The following is a 12641-nucleotide window of genomic DNA, read 5'->3' on the forward strand; positions in this document are numbered from 1 at the left end:
CTGCCACTCTGGTGCTGTCCTCGGTGCCGCTACCTGTTGTCATATCTACCGCTGCTTCGTCCTCGACCGGATTTGTTCCCTCCCACGGAGGACCACCGGCATCCAAAGGTTGCGTTCCGGCTCACAAGTAAGCGGGTTGATGTTGGCCTTAAGCGGGTTAGGAATTTTTTTCTCAAGATAAGATTAGCGTTGCAAGTATAGTCCCAACCCAACAATCGACCATCAATCAAAGTTTAGATTTTCAAATTCAAATTAATATCGAGAGTCATTCAACCTCGGGTCATTCTCCCTAGGATGCAATTGAAATGTTACGCGTTCGGTTGTGAAAGACAAAGAAGGGGTTCTGAAATCAATAAACGAAAGATTAAAAGAACAAAGAAATCAAAGAACTAATAAATAATCAAAATTGGAAATTAACGCAAGTAAAAGGGCAACAAGATCAAAATTAGTGAAAATTCTAAGATATGCATAAAAGAGCCTTGACTTGGGAAATGAGAATCCAAGGAATCCTATCATGATCATATCCACAACTATGGCAATTATGATGGGTCAATCTCGCTTAGTTAACCCCTAACATCGAGGAGTAGGTCAAGCAAGCATAATTGACCATAATCCATAAGTTCTAGCTAACTTACCAAACTAGTTGGTAAAAAGCTAACGTCAATGGAAATAATAGTCAACTAACTACCCCAGAATTACCACTAAATGTCAGACATTATGACTCTAGTATCCTATGAACTCAAATCCCAAGCTAAGGTGTGAAAATCTACTCAAAACTCATAATTGGCATTTTCACAAACACCTTGTGTGCATAAAAATAAAACATAGGAATTTGCAAAGGGAAATGGAAAACTATAACCAACTATCCACAAAGTAAAACATAAACAAGCAATCAAGAATAAAGAAAGCATGAAACATTAAATTCATCAATCAAATCATCAAGAAACTCAAAATTGCAAATATGAACAAGGTAACTTGAACCAAGAGAAAGTGAAAGTAAAAGTTATGTAATTAAATAGGAAATTAAGAGTACTTACAATTAAAGAAGCAAAATCTAAAATGAAAGCTTGCTATAAAATGCTACAATGGAAATTAAAGTAAACTCTAATTAAAAACCCTAAGAGAGAATTCTACTATCTACACTACTCCTACTCCTATTGTGTTTTTCTACCCTACAATTGAGCTCTCTTCATATGTGGACAATTCTCCTTGATATAGCACTTCAATTCAGTATCAAGCCTTCAAAAATTGGGCCGAAAGCCCTCAGAAATCGTGCATCATGTGTTTCATTAATGAAACCACGTGCGGGGTCCTGTGCATACGCACACTTTGCTAAATGCTGACCTGTGCGTACGCACAGGTGCTTGTGCGTACGCACACATGTAAATTCCTTCTTGTGCACACACACGGATGCTTGTGCACACGCACACATGGCTGTGTGTGCTGTCCTTTGTTTTCTTCATGTGTTCTCCCTTGTACATACTTTCTTCCACTTTTGCCTAGCCAATCTTGCCTAATTGACCTGAAATCACTCACAAAATTTATCACGGCATCGAATGGCATAAAAGTGAAATTAAAATCACTAATTTAAGCACAAATACGTATGTTTTCACATTTAGGATCAAATTAGGGATCAAACACAAAAGTATGCTATTTTAGTGAATACGTGTGAGTTTATATGATGAAATCCATCTAAATCAAGCTAAAATATATCATCAAATATGGACTCATCGATTCTCCCGCACTTAAACAATAGCATGTTCTAGTGCTAAACCAAACAAGGATAATAATCAAAAGGGTAACCAAGGCAAAGCAAATATATAGACATACAGGGCAAAGCAAGGAAATAATTCAATGCAAGCAACATCTAAAGAATTGATTCGACTCATCAAAATAAAGCAACTTGCAAGAATACATGATAAGAGGTATGGAAATATAGAATTGAGTAATTGAACCCTCACTGGTTGTATATACACTCTAATCACTCAGTGTCTAGGGTTTAAATCACTCAAGTCTCCTCTAATCATGTTTTCAAGGATTTACTTTTCATCTAACAATCAACAAACAAGTGATGCATGAATGCAATTATCATGAGGACTTCATATGATTGTAATGGGGTTAGGGTTAAGGTGGGATAAATATGGCTAAGTGGACTAATTCAATTGAATCCTTGATTAGTTTAAGTATCCCACTCAACCTATATCAATCAAATCACAAAAATATGCAATCCTAACTTCCCATCATTTCTTTTTCACAAACATTCATGTATGCTCTTTCATCTATATCACATATGCATTCCTTATTCATTTCTTTTCTCTTTGGGGTAAATTTTTTCCCCTTTTAATGATAGATTTTTTTTTAGATAAATGCATATGGCTTAATAGTTCATACATGAATGCTCCCATTTTCCAAAATTTTCACTGAAGTACCCAAAACAAACATTTTCATCCACTACCAATGTTTCTCAAAATTCTCCCACACTTAAATGAAACACACTTCTCATCCTAAGCTAATCAAGGATACAATCTAAGGTAAACAATGGTTTTTCACTTAAGTCTCAAAGGGGGTTAACAATGGTAGATGGAAGGGGTAGGCCATACGGGTTAAGTAAGCTATACAAAGATGGTCTCAATCATGCTCAATGCAATAAAAACATCAATCATTGAAAATAAAGATTCGAGCAAAACCAAGATCACAATCATAGAAAGGATATAGCACACAATAAACAAAATTGTGGTTAAAATGTGTAACCACTCATCAAAGCTCAAAAACTTGCAAGGTATTTTGTTCTTTCCTTTTCTATGTTCCATAAAAATCATTCAAGCAAGTGTAAAAACCAATTTTCCAAATCAATTCAATAGAATGCCCATGAAACGAAATTCTTGAAAATATTTGTTGTTTTTCACCAAAATTATTTCCTATATATGAATGCATGGTGTGATGGATACAAATTTTTCAAAATTTCCTAGTTCTTTTCCTAATTTTCAACAACCAAAAAAAATTAACATGAACAACTAGGATCAAAATTAAACTAGGCATATGTTATTCACATCATCCAATCACAACCAAAATCTATACTATATACCAAGCAAAATAAAGTGCAATATACATATATATACTGAAATGAAAATGCAATACTAAAGGTAATAAAAGCAACTACTATATACATAAACCAAAATACTAGTATGTAGCAAAAGACCAAGTACTAAAAATATCCACAAAATCATAAAAAAGTTAAAAATAAAATAAATAAAGAGTGTTCGGAAGAGAATGTTTACACCTAAAAATCGTAGATCCTCCCCCACACTTAAATCATGCACGGTGCTCCGTGCCAAAAATCAAACCGGGGGTGGTCAAAGCTGAGTAGCTCCACCGTCTGGAGGTGGTGGGTGCGAATGTCGCTGATAAACAATGATAGCACGGGAAGGCTCTAGAATGGTCTCAGCTACCGGGTCCTGGAAGGCCTGGTCAGCTGGCTCTGCTGCTGTTGTCTGTGCTCCCCCCTCAGCTTTCTCAGCTGCTGGCTCATCCACTGTTGGCTTCTCGGTCTCAGCCTTTGGCTCTGGAATATCCGGAGGAGGTGGCCCAGGCTCTCTACCCTCAAACTTCGCCACAATCGACTAAAAGCGGCAAGCATTACGATGCTCATAGCGGTGGATGGCCTGAAGAATCTCCCGGCCCAGCTCATAAGGTGTCTAAGGTCTAGGTGCAGGTGCTAAAGGTGCTAGAGGTGCTGAAGGCTCTGCTGATGATGATGGTGGCTCAGTGGTCTTCCTCTTCATCAGTGGCGGCGGTCTATCATACTCACCGTATGGCAGGAATGGCTGGTTGTTGATAAAGATAGATGTCTGGTCTGTCGGACGTCTCTCCACTCCAAATAATGTAGCCAACTGGGTGATCATCGATGGGAAGAGAATGTTATACTTCTACTGCTAGTTCACCTTCCACATCGAATCTCTGAAAAGGGGAAGGATAGAGATCCTCATCCCCTCTAGAATAGCCAAAATAAAACTGGCACATGGACCTGAATGTGAGTGACATGCGTGCTCAGCAAGATGTAATCGGCGATGATCTACTGCCAGATCCTCACCTCCGAATGTAAGTCGGAGCACGCGATACTCTGTTGGACCGCATTCTCTCCTCTGTTATATTCCTAGTTGGCCTCAGGTAGGCCATTCTCTTCAGAACAGCGTCCAAGCAAAGTTTGCCCGATGTCAAGTCTTTCACTAACTGTGGGTAAGCATCGCGGGCTTGAGGAATATGCGGAATCTGTAAGAGGGCCTCTAAAGCATGGTCGGAGGTATCTAGTTTGACACGTCTTAGAAAAACAGTAGTGGCCTCCCTCTTCAGTAGATTTTCATAGAATTCTTTGACCTGGTGTTCATTGATTTCCATCGGGTCAAATTCTAAGAATTTTCAATGGTAGAAATTGAGTCTGTTATGTATTAGTTCTGCATATTTCTCATGTACGTTCAGCTTCCTTTCGTAGTGAAAGGCTTTCTTTTCTAATTTTCTGTACTATTCTTGGGTTTCCTCATTGATGAAAGTGTCCGGCTGTGTGCTCAGACGTGCAGGAGGAGGAGCCAATGGGTTGGCTTTCTCCTTACCTTTACGACGCATCCTGAAAAAGATAAAAACAGAATACAACTCAGGAGAAACATATGAAAATCACAAAATAGAGAGAAAATAGTCAAACAATATAAATTAGAGCCCATTAGGATAACAGAGACTTAATTGAGGAAAACATAATCAAAAGCATTGAAATTCTCAAAAGGGAATGTAGTTTTCCACAATCAAGCAACCTAAGTAACAATTAAAGGAATTGATCAATAACTTAAGCACAAATAACTTAGGTATAGTAATGCAAGTGAATTGAATCAAGAACTTGGTTGTTACCTAATTGTGCATTCAATGTGTAAGATTCAATCAAAATTAAACACCAAGGGAATAACCAATTTGATAATGAGAAGCTTACTTATTCATGCCAAAAGTGGAAGAGAGTCAAACAAATACAGCCCTTGTTCACAAAGCAATAAGTTGATAAAGTTTAATTTGAATTACTCAAAAACTTGAAGGAATGAGTAGCTATATATGTGATCAGGTATGTTTAAGATTACATGAAGAAGCTATATCTTCAATTCACTCAATAATTCATTCTATGCACTTAACTTATAACACCAACAAGTAATCAAAGCTGAATTTTATTGCAGTTCGGTGTTTAAGCAAAAATCAATAATAAGTACATAACCAAACAAATCATCCATCTAAAATGTAATATGCACAGCTAAGGTAACACCAACAGAATGATCAGAACTGCAAATTTCAAGTACAGTTTGGTGTTCAAGCAAGAATAACATGATGTGCATATAAGAATTCATTTTAACCATCATCTAAAATTATATAAAACTGCACAAGTATGAATTGAAATGCATAATGGAAGGAAAATCCAAGATCTATGCTGATCAGACACAAAAATTGTATCAAAAACTCTATTCAGGCATTTCATCGAACAGGTTATGTGCAGAAATTTTAGAAGCAGCATTATCAGTTTCATTCAGACAGTATTCAACCCAAAAATATTCAAAACAATCAGCCAACAACAATGTTCAATCCAAAACACAGAATTCATCTAACCTAAGGCCTCCTAATCACGAAAAAGTAGAATTAAAAAGCTTTGAAAAATAAAAGGGGAAGCAAAAATAGGGAGGGGAAAGGAAATGGAACATGCACTATAGGCAAAAGGAGGAATAAGAACGGACGAGCGGGGTGGTTGTCGCAGTGGCACAGAGGTTCGCCGCCGCTGGTGGTTACTCGCTGGCGCTGGAGACGCGAACAAGGGTGGCTGTCATGGAGAACATGGGTGCGACATAGAAAGAAGGGAAATGGGAGAATATTGAAGAAAAAGAAGAAGGAAGAGAGATAGGGTGGGCGACGGTGGTTGCCGGTGGTAGCGTCGGGGTCGGACGGAGGTGGTTGGGTAGTTTGAGTTGAGTGGTAGTGTAGGGTTAGGGTAGGTGATGGTAGGTTTTCAGAGAAGTAGAAGAAAAGAAAAAGGGAAAGAGGTTGGGGAAATTGATAGGGCGCGAGGGCATACCCTTTCAAATTAACATTCGAAAAGGGTCTTGTGCGTACGCACAAAAGCATGTACGTGCGCACACAAGTGAACAATGAGAGGTGCGCACACAGTCGTGCGAGCGCTGGGAAAAGAATGGGTAGCACGGTTTGTACAGGCGCACAAGATGGCATAGCATAATCTTCCTTTATAATTCAATAAGCAAGATGGCTGATCATTCATAACATTCTTATCTTCAAAACTTGTTTGCACTCAATTTTCAAGAATGCATCACATGAAAGTTCTTTGAAAAGAAGGATTGAGGGATTTAAAAATAATTTTGAGGAAAGCAAAAGATTAGGAGAAGTGGTGGTTCTAGTTGTATGATTATGTCTTGAGGTTGCATGCTTGTGAAAACTTGCATGGGAGCTCATAGGCAGGATGTGAAGTTCAAAGAAGTATTGTGGAGATTCTCAAAAATCAATTGATCCGAGAAGTAGCAACCAAAACAAAAAAAAAAGAAAAGAAAATACAAAAACAAAAAGAACATGGCCCAAGGCTCTGAGCATCAATTACTAGGCAGAAAAAGAAAGAAAGAAACAAAAACTCAAAGAGTTGCTATCCTAGTAAATGCTTGTGGTTGAAGTGTGTCAAGGAAAGAGGCTTGAGCAAGTAAATCCGAGGGGTGCTTTAACACCTAATACCTTAAAACCAACTGGTTTAGGAGTATTGATCGAAAGCTTATCTAAAGAGCCGCCTTGAGACATGACACTTAGAGTCGAGGTCAAAGCACGGAAACTATAAGCTGCTTCAAGGTGATTACATATAAAGAGATCTCCATGATACCATTTGGATGAAAATCCTAAGGACCTACGACTCCCAAGATGTAAGGACTAGTGAGCACTGAAACCCTTACTTGAGCATATAATTTAGAGTTTACCCCACTGTTACTTAATCACTTCTCTCACTGTACTTTACAAGTGTTCCTCAACCCATCTTAATTGAAAGAACCTTTGAGCATAATTCATTTCTTGCTTGGGGACAAGCAAGCTTTAAGTTTGGTGTTGTGATGACAAGTCATCTTAGCCTAGTTTTACTAGTCTTTTTCTTTTGTTTTCACTTGAATTATGCACTTTCTTGAGGCTTAAGCAAGCCAAATTAGGCAGATTTTCATGCTTCCTTTGATTGAATCAACCATATGTGAATTAAGGCTTTTTCATGAGGTTTGATGCCATAATTGGTGCATATTAGGATAGAATGATCATCTCATGATTTCAAGCATAGCTTTGATGTGTTTGGTTGATTTATGACAGGGAAGAAAGCTTGGAAAAGGATTGAAGTGAGAAGGAATGGCTAGAAGATAAGAGAAGACAAGGAATCAAGTGAAATTGAATCAGGAAGAATGAAGTTGGAGTTGAAGTTAGCCTCAACGTTAGCCCCCTAACTTGGAGGCTAACGTTGGAAGTTCAAAATTCCTCCCAGGGTTAGCCACGTTTGCGCCAACGTTAGCCCCTAACTTGGAGGCTAACGTTGGCATAAGAAATCTTCCCCAGGGTGTGCCAACGTTAGCGCCAACGTTAGCCCCCTAACTTGGAGGCTAACGTTGGCGCCACTCCAACATAAAGCAAGGCCAACGTTAGGGACAAAGTTAGCCCCCTAACGTTGGCGCCAACGTGAAGTGCAGAAGATTGGTGTTGCTGCTAGAAAAAGTTGGCCTCAAAGTTAGCCCCCTAACTTTGAGGCTAACTTTAAAACCCAACTTTGCAAAACTCAATCCGGTTCAATTGATTCACTTGGGTCTCTCTCCAAACTTCAAGAGCAATCAACCAAGGCCTCTTTCAACCCAATTCCATCAAGAGCAAAGGCCCAACTCAAGGCTTGAAGATCAATTGGAGAAAGTGTATAAATAGGCTAGAATTCAATTTATTCGGGGGGTTCCCTTTTTAGAATTTTTTTCATAGAGCTTTCCTTTTATTTTCACAGAGAGTGATCTTTAGTTTCTTAGTTTGGGGAAGGAGAATTCCATTCTCTTCCTCTTAGTTTGAATTGCTTTCAATTTGAATTACACTTGTCTTGGATCTTGGGTTAGAGAATTGAAGGAATTCTGTTTCAATCTCACCTTGGATCTTGTTTAATTTCACTGCAAATTGAGTTTCCTTTTCTGCTACTTGCTTTCTCATTTAATTCACTTGCAATTTACAATTCCTGTGATATTGTTCTTGTTGGATCTAGGAAGGCATTGAGATCTAGACTTAGTTTTCTAGTCTCTGGGTCCTGAGATCCAATTGCCCATTTCAATTCTCTGTTTCTTGCTTTAATTGTTCATTTAATTTTCTGTTAGAATCTGTTTCAACCCATTCCCCATTTACTCTTCTGTTTAATGCAATTTAAATTCTCGTTGTTTAATTCTTGCAAATTCAAGTCCCAATCCCCTTTACATTTCAAGTCATTTACATTTCTTGTCATTTAAGATTCTTGCAATTTACATTTCTTGCAATCTAAGTTTCTGCCATTTAATTTCTTGTTCCTTAAGATTCAGCACTTTAATCTCTTGTTCTCTTTACTTTCAATGCAATTTAAATTCTGCAACTCAATCAACCAAATCTTGATTCGCTTGACTAATTCAACCACTAAACTAAAATTGCTCAATCCTTCAATCCCTGTGGGATCGACCTCACACCCGTGAGTTTTATTACTTGATGTGACCCGGTACACTTGCCGGTAAGATTGGTGTTGTTTCGGGAGAGATTCATTTCTCAAACCAAAACAATTTCCCATCAAGTTTTTGGCGCCGTTGCCGGGGATTGATTAGATTGACAATGATTAAGTGAGGTGGTTATTTAGATCAAGCACTTTTTCTTAATTTTTGACTAACCCACTAACTGTTTGAAGTTTTGCCTCTGCTAACCCACTAACCATTTGGAGTTTTGTCTCAACCGATTACACTCAATTTTCAAAAATACCATTGTGTGTTCCGTTTGTTGATTTATGTCACAGAAGAAGAAAAGAGAGGCACGAGGGAAGGCTGTCATTGAAGAAGAAACCTCGAAAGAAAAACACCACAACATGAAGCCGCAACTTGTTTCACTAATCAAGAACAATTGCTCCTATGGTGGAAGTCCATTGGAGGATCCTAAACAGCATATATCCACTTTTCTGAGAACTTGTGGTGTTGTCAATTTCGAAGGTGTAAATCATGACACCTGGAAGCTCTCGTTATTCCCCTTATCATTAAGGGATGAAGCTGCACAATGGCTGGAAACTATGCCCCAGGGCAGTATTGCTAGTTGGGACGAATTGGTCACCAAATTTCTGACCAAATTCTCCTCATCCCAACAGAACATCAAGATGAAAGAGGGGATTCAACCACTCATGCAAGGAGAGGAAGAGTCATTGTCCAAACCATGGGAAAAAGACAAGAAAGTGAATGACAAAGAGGGTTTCCGAACATTCTATGTAGGATTAACTCCAGAAACAAGGAAAGCAGTGGATTACGTTTTAGATAGCCTCTTCAAAGCAACAGCAGCTGGCCAAGGAACTGCGGAGCTCAAGGACAAGAAAGCAAACAACCAACACTCATCTGAGAATCCACAGAATGCAACTTCAGATGAGGAGAGAAAGAAACTTGAAGGAATGAAGGCAATCATGAATCAAAGCAAACAACTACATCAGCAAACTCAGCAACAATTGGGGTCAATAGCTAGACAAATTGACTTTCTCCATTCTACTACAGTGAAGGAACAATTTCCACCATGGAAACCACATTCGTATCTAAGAATGAGGGAATCTCAATATCATGAACAAAGAGACTTCAACTACAACAACCCAAATTTCTCAACCCTGCAACCACACTACACACCCTTCCAACCCCTGACACCCCACAACCAACCAATTTCACAAGATTCTCAGAGGATCACTAACCTGGAAATCTTAGTAGAAAGAATGATGAAACATCAAGAGATGACAAGCAAGAACCATGAGGACTTACTCGGAAGAATTGAAAGACAAATAAAACAATTAGCTAAGAACATCACAGAAGTGAGTGAGGAGATGGTCAAAGGAAAAGAATCACTCATCCAGGATGAACATCACAAGGCAAAGTTTCACTTAGGAGGACAAGGGGGCAAGGAGAAGGTAGCACAGAACCCGAGCTAAACAAGTACAGAGAATGTCAAGCTAGTGACAATAAAAGAGCGCTTGTTGGGAGGCAACCCAACCAGAGGTAACCATCTTTTCATATCTAATTCAATAAAACTGTTAATTAGTTTCATCTAGATTGCAAGAAGCTAAGTTTGGTGTTACACACCAAAGACAATCTAAGGGAGAATGAAGGATTTTAAGTTTGGTGTTCCACCAAAATCACATCATAAAACACATTCTCACTTTCTGCCATAAGGCTAGCTTCATGCATTTAGATGAACTAGTTAATTATCTTGCTGTTTTCTAGTTTTTAGTCTATTACCTTAGAAAAAGAAGAAAGAGTTTCACACATGGTTAATTTGATACTTTGGCAAGGTACTAAGTTTGGTGTTCCCACACCAAAGTAAGTTCAAAAGGCCCACAAATAAATCATGCAGACTAACCATTGTTTTTAAGTGCTTGGGGAACAAGCAACTTTTAATATCATTGCAGAATGTCATACAAGCCTTTGGAGGGATTTATCATCATCAATCAAAGAAGCAAAAGATGAACATAAAGGCTAGCATTAATGATGATGAGAAGGAAAGCAAGTGAACTCCAACAGGTTGTATTGTTAAGTGATTGTTTTACATCAATTGTTGCTGTGATTGAAAGTTAGATTGTATCCTTAATTGCCCTGTTTGTCTGCATCATATAGTTTTCTTTTTATATTCCTGCCTGCCTGCATAGCATAATCTTCCTTTATAATTCAATAAGCAAGATGGCTGATCATTCATAACATTCTTATCTTCAAAACTTGTTTGCACTCAATTTTCAAGAATGCATCACATGAAAGTTCTTTGAAAAGAAGGATTGAGGGATTTAAAAATAATTTTGAGGAAAGCAAAAGATTAGGAGAAGTGGTGGTTCTAGTTGTATGATTATGTCTTGAGGTTGCATGCTTGTGAAAACTTGCATGGGAGCTCATAGGCAGGATGTGAAGTTCAAAGAAGTATTGTGGAGATTCTCAAAAATCAATTGATCCGAGAAGTAGCAACCAAAACAAACAAAAAAAGAAAAGAAAATACAAAAACAAAAAGAACATGGCCCAAGGCTCTGAGCATCAATTACTAGGCAGAAAAAGAAAGAAAGAAACAAAAACTCAAAGAGTTGCTATCCTAGTAAATGCTTGTGGTTGAAGTGTGTCAAGGAAAGAGGCTTGAGCAAGTAAATCCGAGGGGTGCTTTAACACCTAATACCTTAAAACCAACTGGTTTAGGAGTATTGATCGAAAGCTTATCTAAAGAGCCGCCTTGAGACATGACACTTAGAGTCGAGGTCAAAGCACGGAAACTATAAGCTGCTTCAAGGTGATTACATATAAAGAGATCTCCATGATACCATTTGGATGAAAATCCTAAGGACCTACGACTCCCAAGATGTAAGGACTAGTGAGCACTGAAACCCTTACTTGAGCATATAATTTAGAGTTTACCCCACTGTTACTTAATCACTTCTCTCACTGTACTTTACAAGTGTTCCTCAACCCATCTTAATTGAAAGAACCTTTGAGCATAATTCATTTCTTGCTTGGGGACAAGCAAGCTTTAAGTTTGGTGTTGTGATGACAAGTCATCTTAGCCTAGTTTTACTAGTCTTTTTCTTTTGTTTTCACTTGAATTATGCACTTTCTTGAGGCTTAAGCAAGCCAAATTAGGCAGATTTTCATGCTTCCTTTGATTGAATCAACCATATGTGAATTAAGGCTTTTTCATGAGGTTTGATGCCATAATTGGTGCATATTAGGATAGAATGATCATCTCATGATTTCAAGCATAGCTTTGATGTGTTTGGTTGATTTATGACAGGGGAAGAAAGCTTGGAAAGGATTGAAGTGAGAAGGAATGGCTAGAAGATAAGAGAAGACAAGGAATCAAGTGAAATTGAATCAGGAAGAATGAAGTTGGAGTTGAAGTTAGCCTCAACGTTAGCCCCCTAACTTGGAGGCTAACGTTGGAAGTTCAAAATTCCTCCCAGGGTTAGCCACGTTTGCGCCAACGTTAGCCCCCTAACTTGGAGGCTAACGTTGGCATAAGAAATCTTCCCCAGGGTGTGCCAACGTTAGCGCCAACGTTAGCCCCCTAACTTGGAGGCTAACGTTGGCGCCACTCCAACATAAAGCAAGGCCAACGTTAGGGACAAAGTTAGCCCCCTAACGTTGGCGCCAACGTGAAGTGCAGAAGATTGGTGTTGCTGCTAGAAAAGTTGGCCTCAAAGTTAGCCCCCTAACTTTGAGGCTAACTTTAAAACCCAACTTTGCAAAACTCAATCCGGTTCAATTGATTCACTTGGGTCTCTCTCCAAACTTCAAGAGCAATCAACCAAGGCCTCTTTCAACCCAATTCCATCAAGAGCAAAGGCCCAACTCAAGGCTTGAAGATCAATTGGAGAAAGTGTATAAATAGGCTAG

This window comes from Arachis stenosperma, chromosome 5 (genome assembly GCF_014773155.1).
Source record: "Arachis stenosperma cultivar V10309 chromosome 5, arast.V10309.gnm1.PFL2, whole genome shotgun sequence".
NCBI lineage: Eukaryota > Viridiplantae > Streptophyta > Magnoliopsida > Fabales > Fabaceae > Arachis > Arachis stenosperma.